General features: G+C 38.2%; 1 long non-coding RNA gene across 2 annotated transcripts in view; it reads right to left on the bottom strand.

Annotated features, from left to right (window-relative positions):
- Positions 1 to 17275, bottom strand: part of LOC126652000 (uncharacterized) — a 72110-nt gene that overhangs the window by 11295 nt on the left and 43540 nt on the right. For both annotated transcript variants that reach the window (XR_007631849.1, XR_007631848.1), the window contains exon 2: positions 241 to 349. This is a non-coding gene — a long non-coding RNA (uncharacterized LOC126652000). The remainder of the gene's footprint in view (positions 1 to 240; positions 350 to 17275) is intronic.

The raw sequence follows: 17275 nt of genomic DNA, 5'->3' as shown, positions 1-17275 counted from the left end.
ACTTGAAGTTTTGCTGTGAAAGGGCACTTACATTCACCAATTTAATGAAATGGCACTTTTCTGGAGAAAAGATCTGAAGCTTACCCTGACTCTCAGGTCAGCTATGGGTCACCAAAGTCATATTGTAGTGAGCAAGGCACACACTACCAGGTACTGTATAGCTGAGGGTATATTCAATGTAGCATGTAAAAGAATCCTTCCCTATTCAGCACATGCTGGACTCTTGGTGAAATAGAGTACCTGTTGCTGAATGTCCAGATTCCAAGAAACAGATGGCCAAGTTGTACAAAGCGTAGACAAGATCTCCGAGGAATCAGTGTCTTGGAGAGTATATTCTTGTCAGGAGTGACTGAATGGGGGGGAAAAGAGAGGAAAGGGTTGAGAACAATCTTTCAGTATATGAGGGGCTGCAGTAAATAGGAAAAGAAAAAGTGGGTTTTAATAATAGATTTTTGTCCTGTCTCTGATAAGGACAGAACAAAAAATGTTGGGCTTTAATTGCAGTGAAGAAGACTTGGCTTACACATTAAGCCTTTCTACTAGCAAGGATAGTGAAGCATAGGAGTATGTAGCCTGGTAGGGTGGAGGAATCCCCACCACGAGAAGTACTCAGCAAATAAACATGCAACAAATGGCCTAAGGATAGTAGATCCTGGCTTTGAGGCAGTGGGTGCATCTTCTATATTTGTGAGTCTGTAACCATCTCTCGAACTGTATAAGATGGTAGAAAAACAAGTGGGAGGGAGCCTAAAGGAATTAATTGTATTTTTCTGAATTGTACAATAATGATGACTTTCACAAAGAGCATATCAGACTGTATAATTTTTGCTTTCATTCCAAACTCATATCAAAGGGACAGGAATACTAGAATCATTACTTTGTTTTGATTTGCTCTGTGTTCCTCATACGCCGCTGCCTATTCCTGTCTGCATATATGTATATAATTAGGAACACGAAAAGAGGTACTTTTGTCTTCTTTCTGCTGTCTAAAAGGGATATAATACACACAGAATAATTAGGTAGTTTGGCTGCTGTACTATCTACAGAGTAGGACTCCTGCAGAGCAACAAGCTGTGGGATGTGGAAGAAATGCTGAGATTGGCTCAATTGGTTAGAGCCTGGTGCTAATGGCGTCAGCGTTGAGGGTTTAATCCCACTATGGCCCATTCACTTAGGGATTGGACTCGATGATCCTTATGGGTCTCTTTCACCTCAGAATATTCTGTGAATCTGTGATATTTCATGAAACTCAGTGACAAAGAGGTCTCTAGGAGAAGGAAGCCATTTGCTAGAGGAAGGCAGTGTTCTTAGTGACTGAATATTTAATTCTGTGTTAGATAAATCAAGGATGGTATTTGCTGCAATTAAAGAGTTGAACTAATTGCCACTGAACAGAGGAGGTTTTGAGAAAGAGCGTGGTGTTTTCACATGATATTTACTGCACCGTGTTTGAAGAAATGGTAGAAAAACAGTAACACAAAATGGTTCTGTTATATACTTTTAATGTCAGGCAAATCCTCTTGAATTCGAAGGGGGATTGCTATACCTAGAGGAGATGTCATGCATGCACTCGTCCAGCAGCCACATCCTTCACATTTTTACTTTCTTGCGTTACATGATCTGCTTCCTATCATCTCCAAACTGTAACAAAGGAGCCTTTCCCTTCCAACTCAATACCTCTCCTTCCTTTTTCTCTACCTGCTTTGGATGTGTCAGTTTGACCACCAAACTTTGCGCAGTTTTCAGCAAAGTCATTACATGCATGATCAAACAGACATAATATAGTAGTGTGAAAGGACACTCCAGTTGTATTATGAATTTGCCCATGCATACCTTCACACCTTTTTAGATGAAAAATGCTCACATCTCCTGTATGCCAGCAAATGAGGAAATGAAAAATATGCTGCAATGATGCTGACTGCACAAAAAAATGTATTAGAGAAAGAGTCATCCATCTTCAAAACTGTTTCTCTCTTGTTGGTTATTATTTGCCTGAAGGTAGCCAGTAGGGCAAGCAATAAATGCGTCCTCTTGTTTTCTTTCTTTAATACAGTGAATACCTCCTTTAATCCTTACACATAAGGACTTCTGAGGACCTTACACAAAGGAGAAAAAGGGAGTTCCTCCAGCACTTCAGGTTTAGATTGAAAGTGTGGTTTTAAAGCAAATTTCCTATCATCCCTATTTATTGCTTTGCATTGTAAAGATTTGGTCTTGATTTTCAAGACACACAGTCAAAAGCTGTACATAGGTTTAACCATGCACATGTTCATGGGTTCTCTATGTCAGCTTCAATTCTACTATTAAGGTGAAAGTAGCTGTCATCTTTAAAATCTATATATTATACTAATCTCATGAGTGGTTATCTGCATTTGTATTTTGATGGACATTAATTAATGTGTAATTTTTTTTGTGCCAAAAGCATATTTAAGTGAAAGTCTCTTTATGTAGGAAGGATAGAGGATGCTTCCTTTCATTGTATCATCTTTTCTGAATGCCCTGCAGATAGCTGAAGTGTAATGTCTCCATTTTCTAGTGTCTTACAATTACTAATTAAAGTACTGAACTTTGGTGAGAACCAGGAGAACAAGCCATGCTCACTTCTTGCTGCAAGTATGCATGCATTGACACATCCATACCAAGCATTTTTGAAGTTATTGCTGCTGCACATCTCAGTGTAACACTTCCTACAGGGGACTCTCTAGTTAACATACATTGGTTAACAAGTTGACTGGAAGGGAGATACCAAAATATAACCCAAGCCAGATAATCAGGTGGAGGGAAGGTTTTTCTGGGTTTGCCTGTGAAGATGTAGGAGGCCCTCAGCTGGCCCGTTAGCCTACTCTGAGCAAACTGGGATGTGCCACTATGGCCAGTTCTCAAGGTTTTGTTAGCAACCTCATGACCCATGTACACTTCTAACAAATTCTGCAGTCATGAAATTAACGACTCTCAGATTTCACTATAAGGAAGGAAATTTTCTAGTCCTCAGGGTCACAGGGGAAAATGGCTGAAGCCATGCAAAACATTAATCTGGAAACTCAAATCCAGGAGCACACAACATCTGTGTGGGTTTTGTTTTGTTTTGTTTTTAATTTTTTTTTAATTGAGGCAAAAATGAGATGTTTAAGAAATTATATGACCTGGAGATTTTTGAATGTTTAAGAAATTACATGGTGTGGGGATTTTTCTTCAACACTTGGGAAATCAAAGTTCTCTCAGTCACATTAATAACAATTTTTACCAATGAGCCACGCTGTGCCTCTTAAATAGTGAAAGACAGTCTTTGTTATGATGTTAGGTTTCTATTTTTAAATTTTTCAATGTATACAATAACTGTAGAAAAACGTATGCAATAATTGTAGACATAGATCTAAGGGGTGCATTCATACAGATGTTTAAAATTATATATGCAGATAATAGACAGTATATGTGCATAATTTAATGAAGGAAGCCAAGATAGTATTTTCCTGTCTTCCTCCTTTTTATAAGAAGGGCACAGTTGCCTGCCTTACATTATAAGCCTTAAATGATTTAGTAGAATAACAATTTTTAGTTGTTTCAAGTTCATTCATCTGCATAAAGTTGCCATTAAGCTGCAGAGAAGTTATCTTCATTAACACAGAACCAAAAATGCAGATTGTTATTTTAATGGAAACTAAAAATAACATGCCCTTCTGTGATACCCCTTCTTCCTTTCATACTAACATACTTTTCTTTAAATGACTGCATGTCCCAGTATGCTTTCATAAAGCTTTCAAAGGATCGTCTATTTTTCACATTCCATTTTGGCTCACTGAATTCATCTAAGGTTTAACAAGCATAAAGAAGTGATAGACAGCTGAATACTTGATACCTTTCTGACATAGCTGGGTGGGGATTATGCCACACAGATGACTTGATGACAGACTGCACCAAGTGGTGGGTTGCATGTCATGTCTATTTTTTAAGAGAAAAGAGAGCACTTTACAGCGAGCTGTCTGGCTTAGGGTAGAAGAAGCTTTTGTAATATGGTTTGACTGGCAGAATGTAAGAAGAAGGAAAGTAACTGCATTCAATAACTTGACTTAATTGCAAAAATATTAAGTTGGATTATGTTGGAGGCACCTGAGGAAGCATGTACAATGGAAGCTATTTAAATGAACATTTCCCCCAAAGCAACGTGTTTCTATTTTGTTCAAGACAAATTAGTTTGGCATGGTGCTTGGAGTATTCTACCTCTTTGTGATTAAAACAGTGTAGATTAGAGACTGGATATAAAAAGTTTGCTCTCTGCAGATTTTCTTGCTAGCAATTCTGTGTTTATCAAAGCTAAAGTTGTACTTAATATGCTGAAAACATCTTTCATAAACTTTAAAGTTCATGAAAACCCTAAGGGTTAGTAGTTTATGAACAGCATCTTTAGGGTCTAGATGTACTTTAGCCTTCAGAAATGGATGAATGTGAAAAATAGCATAATATCTATATTTCTGGCTGAAAAAAGTGAATTACTAACTCAAGTTCAAAAAAGCAGAAAAAACCTGGGAAACAAATGGCAGTTGGACCTCAGTTTTAAACAGTAAATGTACTGAAAAATGTATCATACGGAGAAAATAATTTACAAAAAGACTTAAATTTCTAAGAGAATGGCACTAACGCTGTATTTTTAAGTACAAAATTAAATCCCCTGTACCCTAAATCAGTACCACCTAGAATTTTGACATTGGAAAGCTGTAAAATTAGCCAAGAGCATGCAGTGCTGAGCTGATTATATGCTGGATTACTAGGGCCCAGAACTGTCTGCATCTGGAGCAAGATGTAGGTGTACTTAGTTGCCTCTCAGGACAGTGCCTGACCATTGAACTATTAGTTCGCTCTTAGGTGGACTGCAGTTTCTTTTGTCAAAGCTGTGCCACTTCTTTTAAGTTTATAAATGTTTGTTTGGCAGGTGAGCATCAAAATGACACTTTGATCCAATGGTTATCCTATTGACCATGAAGGCTTGGTCTAAATTCTTACTTTGGGAATATTTAAGTATTTTATGCAAAGTAGAGTAGCTTTAGTAGTGTTTTCTTAGTAGATGTAGAAAAGATTCACAGAGTTAGTTAATTAAGAAGCCAGTTCTTCCCCTCAGCAGTGTTGAGTGAAATTAAATCAAGATGAAATGAGGGTGCAATGGGAATTATCAACAGATTGCTACACTGGTCTAAACAATCCCCTTGGTGTGGGTGTAACCGACCTCTCCAGTAATTTACTGTAAGCCAGGAAACAAACAACTGAGTTTGGAAGACATAAAATGTTAGAAGAATCATAGGATATCCTGAGGATATCATCGAGTCCAACACCTGGGTCTCCACAGAACATCCCCAAGAATCACACCTTATGCCTGAGAGTGTTGTCCAAACATTTCTTGACTGCTATGAGGTCTCCCTCTCAGTCTTGTCTTCTCCAGGCTGAACAGACCAAATGCCCTCAGCCACTCCTCACACGGCTTCTCCTCAAGGTCCTTCACCGTCTTTGTTGCCCTGCTTTGGACACTCTAAGAGCTTGATATCTTTCTTATACTGTGGTGCCCAAAACCACACACAATATTCAAGGTGAGGCCGCCCCAGTGCAGAGCAGAGCGGGACAATCCCCTCCCTCGACTACCTGGTGATGCTTTGCCTGATGCCCCCAGGACACGGTTGGCCCTCCTGGCTACCTGGGCACAATGACTCATATTCAACTTTCCATCTAAGAAGCCTCCCTTACATCCCCCTTACATGGGAACTGCAGTAATCAGCCTTTAAAAGAACAGATGCTGAACAGACATACATAGGAAGAATTATTTCTGCTGACTTAGTTCAGTTCAGAAGCAGCTATGGCTGAAACAGCCTTTACTGCTTGTAGAAAGTATGAAAACTTAATCCCAGCTGTTCTAGGTTTTCTACAAATTATTTTACTTAATGTTTAAGATATGAAAGAAAGCAAAAATACATCATTGCAAATGATAGTTGTTTCTTTCAACACTCTGACTTTAAATGCCTCTTCTGTTGCCATGTCACATGCAAGACTCTTCTTCCACTAAATGTAAGAATCATAGCCTTTGTGACATGCAGTTAAGAAAGAAAGTAACACATGTTTTTCAAATCCTGCAGCTCTTTCTCAAGAGTTCTCATGCTAAAAGCAGTTATCTTCTTGAAAGAAAGAAAGGAGATCTTTTACATTTTTGGTTATATTGAAGATATATATTAGGTTTCTTCCAGCTCTTAACTTTCTCCCCCACCCCACCCAATAATATTCACATTGTATGTATCTTCTAGGCTGAGTTTATGCTCTGAGGCACAGCCTGTCTCTATTGTGTGTTATGAAGTTATTAGCACGGTGGTACACATTTTAGGTTACTTTTTGGGCACTATCATTACACAGTTCTGTACTACTAATAATAACAATGTTATCTCCAAGAGTAGGTGTGTAGGCTTGTCCTACTGAAGCTTTTCTGGTTTTCTCTAGCTCTCCCTCCCATGGAATAATTGTCCTCTGGGGAAAGGAATGGACAGAGATAAACGTGCTGGTTACCCTTCTGTCTCTCATAACTGTCAAGTGGAAGACTAACTTAAGATCTCTGAAACACCTGTGATGCTCCATTAGGACATGAAGACTCTCACTCTAAACTGACACCCATCCACCTAAGAGTAACAACTGCATTTATCAGCTCAAAGCTTGGAGGCCAATTCTGTCTCTGTCGGGCCTTGTGTGAGAGATAATCAAGTGAGAAGGTGATGAAGGGTGAAGGATGAAATGAAGGATGCCAGGGAACTGTGGAGTCTGAGTGAAGATACTTATGATGTGCAATTGAAGAAAATGGAATGTTTGACTGTTGGAAAAAAGTGTATGTTATTCTTTTCACATTCAGTGAAAACTATAGAAGATGAATTCAAAAGGGATTTATGTCTCTTGAAAAAAAAAAAATCATGAGGTGACAGGATTCTCAGATACAGCTGTATAAATCCAAATAAACATACCAATATTCTGTCTGTGAATTTTTTTTCTGGCTGATAATTTTTGGAAGTTAATCCTATCCAAGCACTCCCTCTGTGAAAGAATGATTAAATGAGAATAGAAGTTGTTGGAGTCTTATTTTATTACATGTACCAATGTATGGTAAATTTTGAACAAGTGTCAGGCTTCCTTTCTTGTTAAATTATTAAATTATTGCCCATTAAAAGGGTGAGTAAATCAGTAAAGTACACTTCAGCTGTAAACACAAAAAGATTAACATTATATTTTAAACAAATAGGAACTATTATTGCATCATAATAAAGTATAAATATCCAGTTGCAGACTTTTCTTTAGGGAAGCAGTGTTCCATTGCACCGTTCCTGGAGAGATGCTATGAGGACACAGAAAGCTTGAAATACACAACCCAGAGACATCCACAATCAAATAGCTCTGCTGCTCTAACGTTGAGGTGCAGGAGATTTGAAACTGGCCTGTGTAACAGATGGGCTCTTTAGTGATGCAAAATGAAATTAAATTGGATAAGAAATTTCTGGTATTTCCATGACTCATTCTGGAAAAAGCCAAAATTTTAGCCAAACGAATGTATTGCAGGCACAAAATGAGCAATCTAGGAATCTAGGAATTGCCTTTATTTTAGCTGTGCACATGAAGCACCATTCTATTGTGTTTCTGTAAAGTCTTAATATTCAGTTAAATTCCATAGTAAAACATTAATCTTACACTGCAGGTTAGTTAGAATGTGAAGTGGATTGCTCCACTGCTAGGCTCTCATCCTGCTGAGATCTAGAGGTCAAGCGTTTCTGCATGTTTGGGGATAGTTGAAGGGTCTTTCACCTGCCCTTGGCTTGAGCCCAAGACGCAGGAGTTCTGTGCTTACTGCTGGGGCCACGTTCTTAAAGCTGTGTTTCCAGTCAGGAAAAAGCTGAATTTTTGGCTACAATTTGTATTAGGACTTGACTTCTAAATACTTTATAAAATATAATTAAATTATTAATAGGTGCTAGAAGTGTGCTACAGATATAAATAGGACTGTATGGTGCCTGTTAAAAGCGCAGAGCCAAAAGGGGAGAGGGACTGGATAATCTCTGGAGGTCCCTTCCAATTCCAACCATTCTGCCATTCTGCACTGAAGAGGATTTCCAGGAGTAGCCAGCTGTACCTCTTAAAAAGAGCTTATCAGCTTGTACCAGCAGATATATCCTAATTGCTGATTGACAATGCTTGTGAAAAGAGCACATTGCAAGGGAGACATCCCACAAGGAGCCCAGGGGGCATCACTTCTGTGAGGATGAAGTGAGTTGTACTTACTGAATGTTCCATCTTTTTTTGCTTGCAAAAAGCTACAGTAATTTTTCCTTACATGGTCAAGATATTTCCAGACAAATGTTCCTGAGAAAACATGATAATTACAAGTTGCAGTCACTGCAGGTCTTTCAGGCTCTTCTTTTCATTCTTTTGTACTGTGTATATTTACATTTTTCTTGAACATTATTCCTTAAAACCCATAATTTTCTATTTAGCCATTCCTCAGCCTGTATTTTTGAAACAGGTCAGCCAGCCTGGGCTGCACATACAGCAGTTAGTCCCAACTCCTCATATACTGTTTTGGCTCTGCATATTGAGTCCCATTATGTGGTAGAAATTTTTTGTGTTACCAGTCCACAGTGTGTGAAAAGGTCAGCTTCACAAGGATATCTGTTTTCATGGTAGCACATGCCATTATCTTTCATTCAGAAAGGTGAATTCTTCAGCAATTTTGGTGTCAGTGTAACTCTAAAGGAGCTGTATGGGGAACATACAGGGCAGTAAAAACCAAAATCAGATGAAAAATTATGTCTAACAGATCAGAGAGAAATTCACTTCACTTCTTTCAGGCCACAGGAATATGCATCATGTTCAAAATAGGTAAATGATTTTGATATTCTTAGGATTAATCTGAATTATTTGCACTGCACCATCAATTATTGCTTAATGATGTGTAAAGGAAATATCATTAGGCTGATTACAATGTAATCAAAATGAGAATTTGCCTCTTCTGTCAGAGTTTCTGAAAATTATTTACTTAATAAAATAATTAGAATTTTAGATTTATTGTAGGAATGTAAGAACTGTGGTAAGTAATGCAATTAACCTCACATTTGTTACGTTATATTGGCATGTAATTAATCATACACTGACATACTTACTGTATTTTATATGCATAGTTGATTTACCATGATAATTTCCCTCCTGATTTTTTAATTTAATCATGATATTGCATTTAGAAAAACAGATCTTTTTGAAACTGAACTATTATAATGGTTACTTGGCACTTAAAAAAATGTATTCTTGAATTGGTTTTTGCAAGATTCATTTCAGCAATGCACAGTACAATCATTTCACTGAAGTTCATTACAGAGTTCTGTGAAAAGACATAATTTTTTCCAGATAGCTATTTCACTTGGATCAATATATGATGGTTAAATTGTGAAAGTGTTTGGTAATTAATAGATGGCAACTATGAGATACAAATTGATTTCTGTCACACTGATGCTCTGCTTTTCAATTGTTACAGATGTATACTGAAGGATGAGTATCAACACAACTCTTTTTATTTTGGCCATATTTGAGGGAAGATTATAAACTGTTACTGCATTTCTACATTAATCTAAGAGTGTCCAATTCAGTTCTTTTTAGATTTAATGCCCTTTGGGAGAGATAATTGCCTTGCTTTCAGTAACCTGGGTTTAATTTAGCCAGCTGGCTGAAGAACAATAAACAGTCTTTTAAAGGAAATGCATTCTGTTATTTTATAAAATTTGTGAATGCTTGAATATGTCAAGAAATATACCTGGATGTGTAAATGTGGTTTTGTGTGCACAAATATGTAATATTCATACTTGTTTTCTGATTTTCCCTTTCTACAAAGTACCACTATAAACTATGCCTAGACTTTAAGAGGAACTGAATACCACAGAGCCTATTCACTTTTAGGGAATTCATGATAAGACTGAAATTCAGGCAATAGAAGTGTATTTTATAGCTATTTGTGGTAAAATGCTACAGTATTTTACAAAGTATCTTGAGATGTGCACTTTCAGTATGTCTTGGGTCAGTGGAAGGGTAAAGGCCACCTTACTCTTTTACTTGATAATCGTATTCAATCAGGTGTCCTGCCAGCCCTCTGTACAGGGAACACAATTCCTCAGTCTTATCTCTACCCGATGTGTAAGGGATAATAACCCTTATGGCCTGGTCCTGCCCATCAGCATTGCAATACACTTTGTGCCAGCGGAAAGATAAATGAGCACATATAGTAGTCCTTTTTTTGTCCTATGTCTACCTGGATTTTAGCTAAGGCAGTGTTACATAATTACTTCATTTGGCTTCTTGGCTTAGAAGTCAGACTAAAATCAATACATTAATGGAAAGAGCATCTTAATATGAACAACCATGAGCACGTGTGTGCTGTTACTCCCTTCCTTTCCACTGAGCAGCTCTCTGTGATCCTGAAGTGCTGTGCCAGGGAAGAGCTTCAAGGTGCACAGTTTGCAGCTTAGCAGCGAGACAAAAATGCCAGTTCCAAACCTGACAGTGTTGGAGGGTATTCAAGGGCTCTGTGGGAAAGTGAAATACTTGCAGAGGGGTTGATAGACTGATGTTTAGAGAATACAAATTTCAAGAAATTTTCAAGGTAGAAGGCTTGCTTCTGTTCAGCTTAAAATGTTAGATAATGTTCCAGAGTCCACCTACCACTCTTACACACTTGCACCCCCATGTATCTGCAGGCTTAATTTACTTTATTTATTTTATATATATCAATATATACACATATATTGATTTGTTACAGGGAATGTATATGCAAATTAATCCATAGCTTAATACTGGAGTAACTTATTTCTAATTAGTTATGTTATAGAAACATTTTTTTTCTTGGCAGAGAGATGAAACTTTATTTTGCTTTTCGAAGTGTAACTTTGACCCCAGTCTTTGGCATAACTTGAATTTTAATATTCATAGTTAAAATTTTCCTACCAAAAAAGAAAATATTACAATTATTTTCAATGAAATACCTCGCGTTGGAATATACATCTGGAAGAAAAATCTTTAAACAAAATTAATGCACTGTTGTTGCTTACTAAGTGCAGGCAGTCATATAGTTAGTGTGTTCCAAGTGATAACAGATCTGCAGAGTATCTTACAGACACAAGATTAATGTTTTTGGTATTAGACAGGTCTAAATGCCTGGGGAATTCTGATTACCAATCTGAAAGTATACTGCCATGTGCTGGGCCAAGATAAAGCTGAGGAATTGCTTTAGAATGTATCTTTACTCTGTGGCTTTCTCATAAGTCTAAGACCAATCTTTACCCGATTGAGGCATAATGAAGGCGCACTTGTCTGCCACATCGGTATGACAAATATCCATATGATTAACAGAACAGAAGCCATAATCTCTGCAAACTGTGAGGTTTTAAAGGAAAAGTTACAAACTTGGGGCTAGGTCCCTGCAAGTGTTGAATATTCCTTAAAATAAGCAAAATTGGCAGTTTCGTGAAGGAATTGTGATTACCCAGTGCCTGCCAAAGAGGTGGTTGAGAAATCTTGGTCCTGTATCCTAGAAGTGCAGTTCCTGTCTCACTCCATCAGAAGGGTTGTCAAAGGGGTGCTCACAGGTTCCCTACCTTTGGTCCTCACAGCAAGGTGAAGGGATCCGTACCAGAAAGGGGGGAGCTAGGGAAGCACAGATTTTCTGTCTTCTGTCTAGTGTCAACAGGAGCTGGAACTATAAGATATGGATGCTAGATTCTTTTGTCAGCAACAGATATGATGTGAAGATAATGGGGACACAGTACGGAAATTGTTCTTGCCATAATGTGTGTCAAATCATTATTATTACTGTCATTACCCATATCTGAATAGAAGAAGAAACTCTTTTCATCTCTATGTCGTGGTTTAAAAAGAGGACACTGAGGAATAGCAAATAGCTTTTCCTCTGACGTTTTGTATTTAGTTTGATTACAGGCATTGCAAGCATCCTTCCATACATCCCTCACATTCAGCTTCCAAAGGCATCAGCCCAGTGATTGTTATTTTTCTCTTTCATCCTTCCCGTCTGTCCGTCCCCTGTTTTATCATCAAACAGAGACTAATAAGAAATATTCCTACAGTAGTTTTCTACTGCACAGTAGTTTTCAATGCTTCCTCAAAAATGCTTCCTGGAAAAGATCTCAGTGAGAGCCTTCTACCCTGTCACTCTCAGCAATACCGAGGATAAAGGAAAGAAGTACACCATGGCCCAGATTCAATACAACATCTGCACTCTTAACTTTTATTTAGGTGATGACTAATTTATTTTAGGAAAAAAAGCTGAAGCGCTTTGTTGAGTCTGATATTCAGATACTAGAGAATTCAGCCATTTCAGTAGCACCCCAGAGACTAAATACTGGATACATGGTCTCTCAGTCGTCTGTGTATACATATGTTTCAGTCTGGCCTCAGTATTGACAATGAATTAACAGCTGATTGTCTAATTTTCCAAGCAGTGCTCCTTATGCCTCCTATTACCCAGCCAGCATTTTTCTGCTGGTCCACAATTTTACGCTGTGAATTAAATGGGCTTAGAAGAACAAAGGAACAAAGGAAGGAAGGAAGGAAGGAAGGAATGAATGAAGGAAGGAAGGAAGGAAGGAAGGAAGGAAGGAAGAAATCAATTTGATTTTTTTATGCCTGTGAATCAAAATCTCTATCTGTGGCAAATTAATGAAAGTACATTAGTGCCAACAGCAGCAGCCGCAGAAGTGTCAGCTTCCAAGGACTCATTTAGATTTCAGTGAACACATGCTGCACTGCGTTTGGTGTGTTAACCCTTGTTCATAACAAGGTTGGTAAAAAAGTATGGGCACTCATGGCTGGTATAATGTATTTGTTGACCTTATCTCTGCCAACTTTGTTCTGTAATTTTTCTTCATTGGAAAAATCCATTAAAATCGCTGAACCGAGGAAACTAACTGAAGGGGAAAGTTCAGATATAGTACATTAAAAAATGACACTATTTTGGTTAAGATCGTGACTGATGAAAATGTCCACCAAAGAAACCTATGAAATTCAGACAAAATGTAAGAAAATAACCTAGCTATGACCTGTGTTAGATCATGATAATGTGTCTAACTATGTAACGTGTTTAGTATCTTCTGTTTAATCTGGGCCAAAATACCCATTCCCTTCTCCAGCAACTTTTTATTATATTTCAGCATATAGTTATTTAAGAGAAAATTGTCATTCCATGGGAAAAAATTACTAGTTTTTCTTTTTTTTTTTTTTTAAATAAAATGTATCAAGAATCTTAGGCTGTGTCTCCCATGTGACCTAAGACAATCTCTGTGTTGCTGTCATATATATCTTTTTCTTAAAAGATACTGATGCATTATTCTGCTGCTTGATATTTATTTCCTCTACTATAGTGACTAAAATGCAATTCTAGCTTCCAATAAACAAGTCTTGGAATTTCCCTCTTCTCCATAATTACCCTTCTCTGCATTTTTTCCAGACCAAATTAATTTTTTAAAGGACTAATGCCCATATTTTCAATAAGGTTTCACTGGAGCTTTCTACAGTGTTTTAACAGCCTCTCTTTACTGAAAATCTATACCCTGGCACATTCTAGAGTTTCATTAGTCTTTGTCATGTTTGTATCATCTTAGTAACTCAGAGGGAAGAATTTCTTTTTGTTAACTTTTTAAGAACTGTCGAATATTCCTCAAACTACTCAGAAGTAGCTCTCCCAGAGCTATCTAGTCCATCTAATCCAGTGCTCCAAATGTAATCTCTCTTTGTTTATACAATTAATCTACCCTGGTTTGTTCCTATGATCCCAGCTCATTTGATCTGGCCTAATTTAACCTATCTTTTCTAGCTCACGTTTCCTCTGATGTCTCATAACCTCTTGCCAACACAGACTAAGTTCCTCAAGGATAAGACTCAGAGATGAGACAGCTGCTTAAGTATAAATGTTTGTTTTTCACTTTCTCTCCTTGCATTCAATGTCGAATTTCAAGGCCACTGATACAGGTGCAAAATTAAGACTTTATTGTCTCTTTCAGATATCTCAGGAAAAGCAGGACAGGTCTGGCCACAAGCAAGGGAATCTATTCTTCTTCCTGAAAGACTATGAAAACTAAAGTGAGAGATATTTAATATTAACTTTAATAGGTTCTGTCTTATCTTCTTTTCAAAATTGATTTGGAAAACCTGTCAGTGACAGGAAACATTCAGAGCCAAGAGGGAAAAAGGCAAGCATTGCTTTATGAATCAGGTGCTATACTTCTGTGACTTTAGAAGCAGAAGACTCAAGGTTTTGATACTTTTGACTACTTGGAAAAATAATATGATTCATTCTTCTAAAAAGCACGTGAGAGACACATCGATGTTCACACAGAAGAATCAGGAAGGTTAGAGGATATTATATTGATGAAACATATTCTGCAGAATTTTTAATCTCTGACATTAGAAGAGCTAAAAACAGCTTGACAGACAAGAAATGGGAGGAAGATGGAAATTTTGAGAATATTCTTATATGAAGTGTAACAAAACTGAATATTTTTTTTCTATACATAAACTCTTACCTTTGGAAACTCTGGAAAGGAAAAGCCAAATAATCATAGACTGACCATGAGAAACTGGAATGATGTGTGCCAGAGATGTTCCAAGATGCATCAGTTCCTACCAAGAGAGAGGGGCAGCTGGAGACTGACAGACAACCTGGCAACCATCAGCCCTGTTGCTCAGGTATCACGTACCTTGCATTCCCCTTCTCTCAACTCGTTCCAGCCGGCTCTAACCCTTTGTAGTCAGCACTACCCACTCAGGATTTTCATGGCATTGCCTTACATGGCAAGGGATAAATTCAAGGAAAGGAGCAACTATGGATGGTATTGCATTTGCATGGGATTTAGTGCATGAAGGCTGGATATTTGTGCAGGAATTTGTATTGTGATGGAAAGCACCAGGGAAATGCATATAACTCTTACCACCGCAGTCAGGAATGAAACAAAAGGCAGGATGACCTGCAGGATAGAGAAGCCAGGTCATGAGCCTAACAAGCATAGGAGATGCCTGTAACGCTGAGGGAAGAATTACTTTAAGTGAATGGTAGTCTTGGCATAAGAATGGATGGATATAATTTAGTCACAGATAAAAATGGAGAAAACTGAGAAGGGAGGCTAACTATTAGAACTATCAGTCTTCCAGGATGAGTTCCCTGAAGGTGGAAGTGCTAGGGCTTGAAAGATAAAAGTTCCAGGCCAATCCTTCCATATTTACTGTTTGCTAGCAAGAGGTGGGTGTGTTTTCCCCAGCACTACAAGAAATCCATAGCAAATACCTCATTCCAAAGAGATTTCTGCCTTGCAGCATTGTCAGGGATTTCACTTTACACAAACAAGTTGTTCTGGTATATCTGAGGGATTTGCAAAGAGCTTAAACTCCATGCACAGCTGAATGGCATGTGATTAAAAGGCAACATTCAAAACAATGTGGAAATAGATCCACCCACACTGGAAAAAAAGAGTATTATAATCCTTTGAGGGTTGCTCATAAAATCACTAAACAGCAAGCACACAATAAAAAAACCCACAAAAAATGAAGAAGAAAATGGAATAATATTTATCTTTATTACTCTACACTGAACTGTTATCTTTCCTATTTCCACTTTGTGTGCTGATATTTCCTCATTCTCTACTTACTAGTCCCTACACATCTGCAGGGCTACATGTCTCTAGAGAAAAAAAAAAATCTTTCCCCATTCCATTCCCCATGGAAGTGTCAGAATGAAGAATAAGTGCTAAGTTACCTGGACTATCTTGGAGACTATTTTAATCCTTTCCAAGGTCTTGTAAAGTTTTTTTGTATCCTTGCTCACAACTATAGAAGGTCGCTCCTTAAACAGGGAAAACAAGGTTCTGTACACTTAGTCACTGGTTTGGCAGGAGTAACAATGTGTTTGCAAAGGACAGTCCACATGGCTGCAGCACAAAAAAAAAGCCTTTTGGCTACTGTCATCAAGGGGATGACTTGTACTTGCTGCAGACAGAGCCAGCCTGCATCCAGGATTCAGCCTGGTGTCTGCCAGCTGGACCCTACAGTCCTATATCCCTTACCAAGGGACATTGGAGAGATCTGATTTATAGCAACTGGTACATTGCAAAAATCATCAGCTTGTGTGACAGAGAGGTATGTGACCTTGCAAATACATCTACAACAGGATCTCCTTCTCAGTACTCTCCCACTGTATCTGTGTGGATGTCTGTACATGCTGCTGCTTCCGTCTATACAGCGGAGAACAGAGAAGAAAAGAGTTCCTAGGAAGAAGAATGAATTTCTGTCCCTATCTGCATCAAGTTCAGATAAGCACACAGCTTCTGATTATGGACAGGAAGCAGATAGAGAAATGAATAATCTTAGAGTTGCTTCTCATGGTGCAGTGAATATTAAGGAGCAAACAATGAAAACTGGATGAAAGCCACTGGCTGAGAATTTATCTGGGGCAGAAGGTAAATTAAAGAGGTAAATTACAAGAAGGTAAATTACTGGTGGCCAACACAACTTGTGCCTTTTTTTGATTGAAAAATTACCCCTGCTGTCACAATGGCCAATTTTTCTTTTAAAGAATATGCAAAACCCAGCAGCTGCTTTAAACAGAAGTTAACTTCCTTTTGGTTAGTGGAGAAGAACCCTTCGGAATATGCGCTGGAAGAGCAGCAAGGAGCAATGAGGAGCGGGTGGGAAAGCTAAAATGTCAGTGGTCTTCGGGGCACTGAGTCAGAAAGAGGGCATGGGAAGATAAGCAGCTGTGGCGTTCGGCTGGGAAGGAGGTGTCAGAGCATGTGCCGGGTCAGTTTCAGCAGAGTGGAAGGCAGCTGGAGAGGTCATGAGCTCGGAGTGAGGAAACATCACAGCCAGTGAGGCAGCAAGTGAAAATAAATGGCAGGGCTGCTTGAAGAGGAGAGGTGGTCCAGATCTTTTTAAGAGGAGAAGTTGTGGTATGCTACACATAGACTGACAAGTGCTAAATAAACAAAGGTGGATGGGTAATGCAAACAGCAACAATGATCAGTCAGGATAGGAAGGGTGAGAAAATGTGTTTTTTAGTCAGTCAGCAAGCTGGAGGAGTGAACTGAAGATGACAAAGATAGATGCTATTACTAGCTGGGCAGAGGAAGGAAATTCACTTGTTAGAAATTGTCATGGTCTTCTACTTATAAGATATACTTCTGAAATTATCCACTGCATTATGGAAATGTTTTAGAGTTTCATT

The sequence above is a fragment of the Myiozetetes cayanensis genome, unplaced genomic scaffold (genome assembly GCF_022539395.1).
Source record: "Myiozetetes cayanensis isolate MyiCay16 unplaced genomic scaffold, myiCay2020 scf7, whole genome shotgun sequence".
Lineage (NCBI taxonomy): Eukaryota > Metazoa > Chordata > Aves > Passeriformes > Tyrannidae > Myiozetetes > Myiozetetes cayanensis.
The sequence above is the reverse complement of the archived record's forward strand: the minus strand, read 5'-3'. Positions and strand labels throughout refer to the sequence as shown.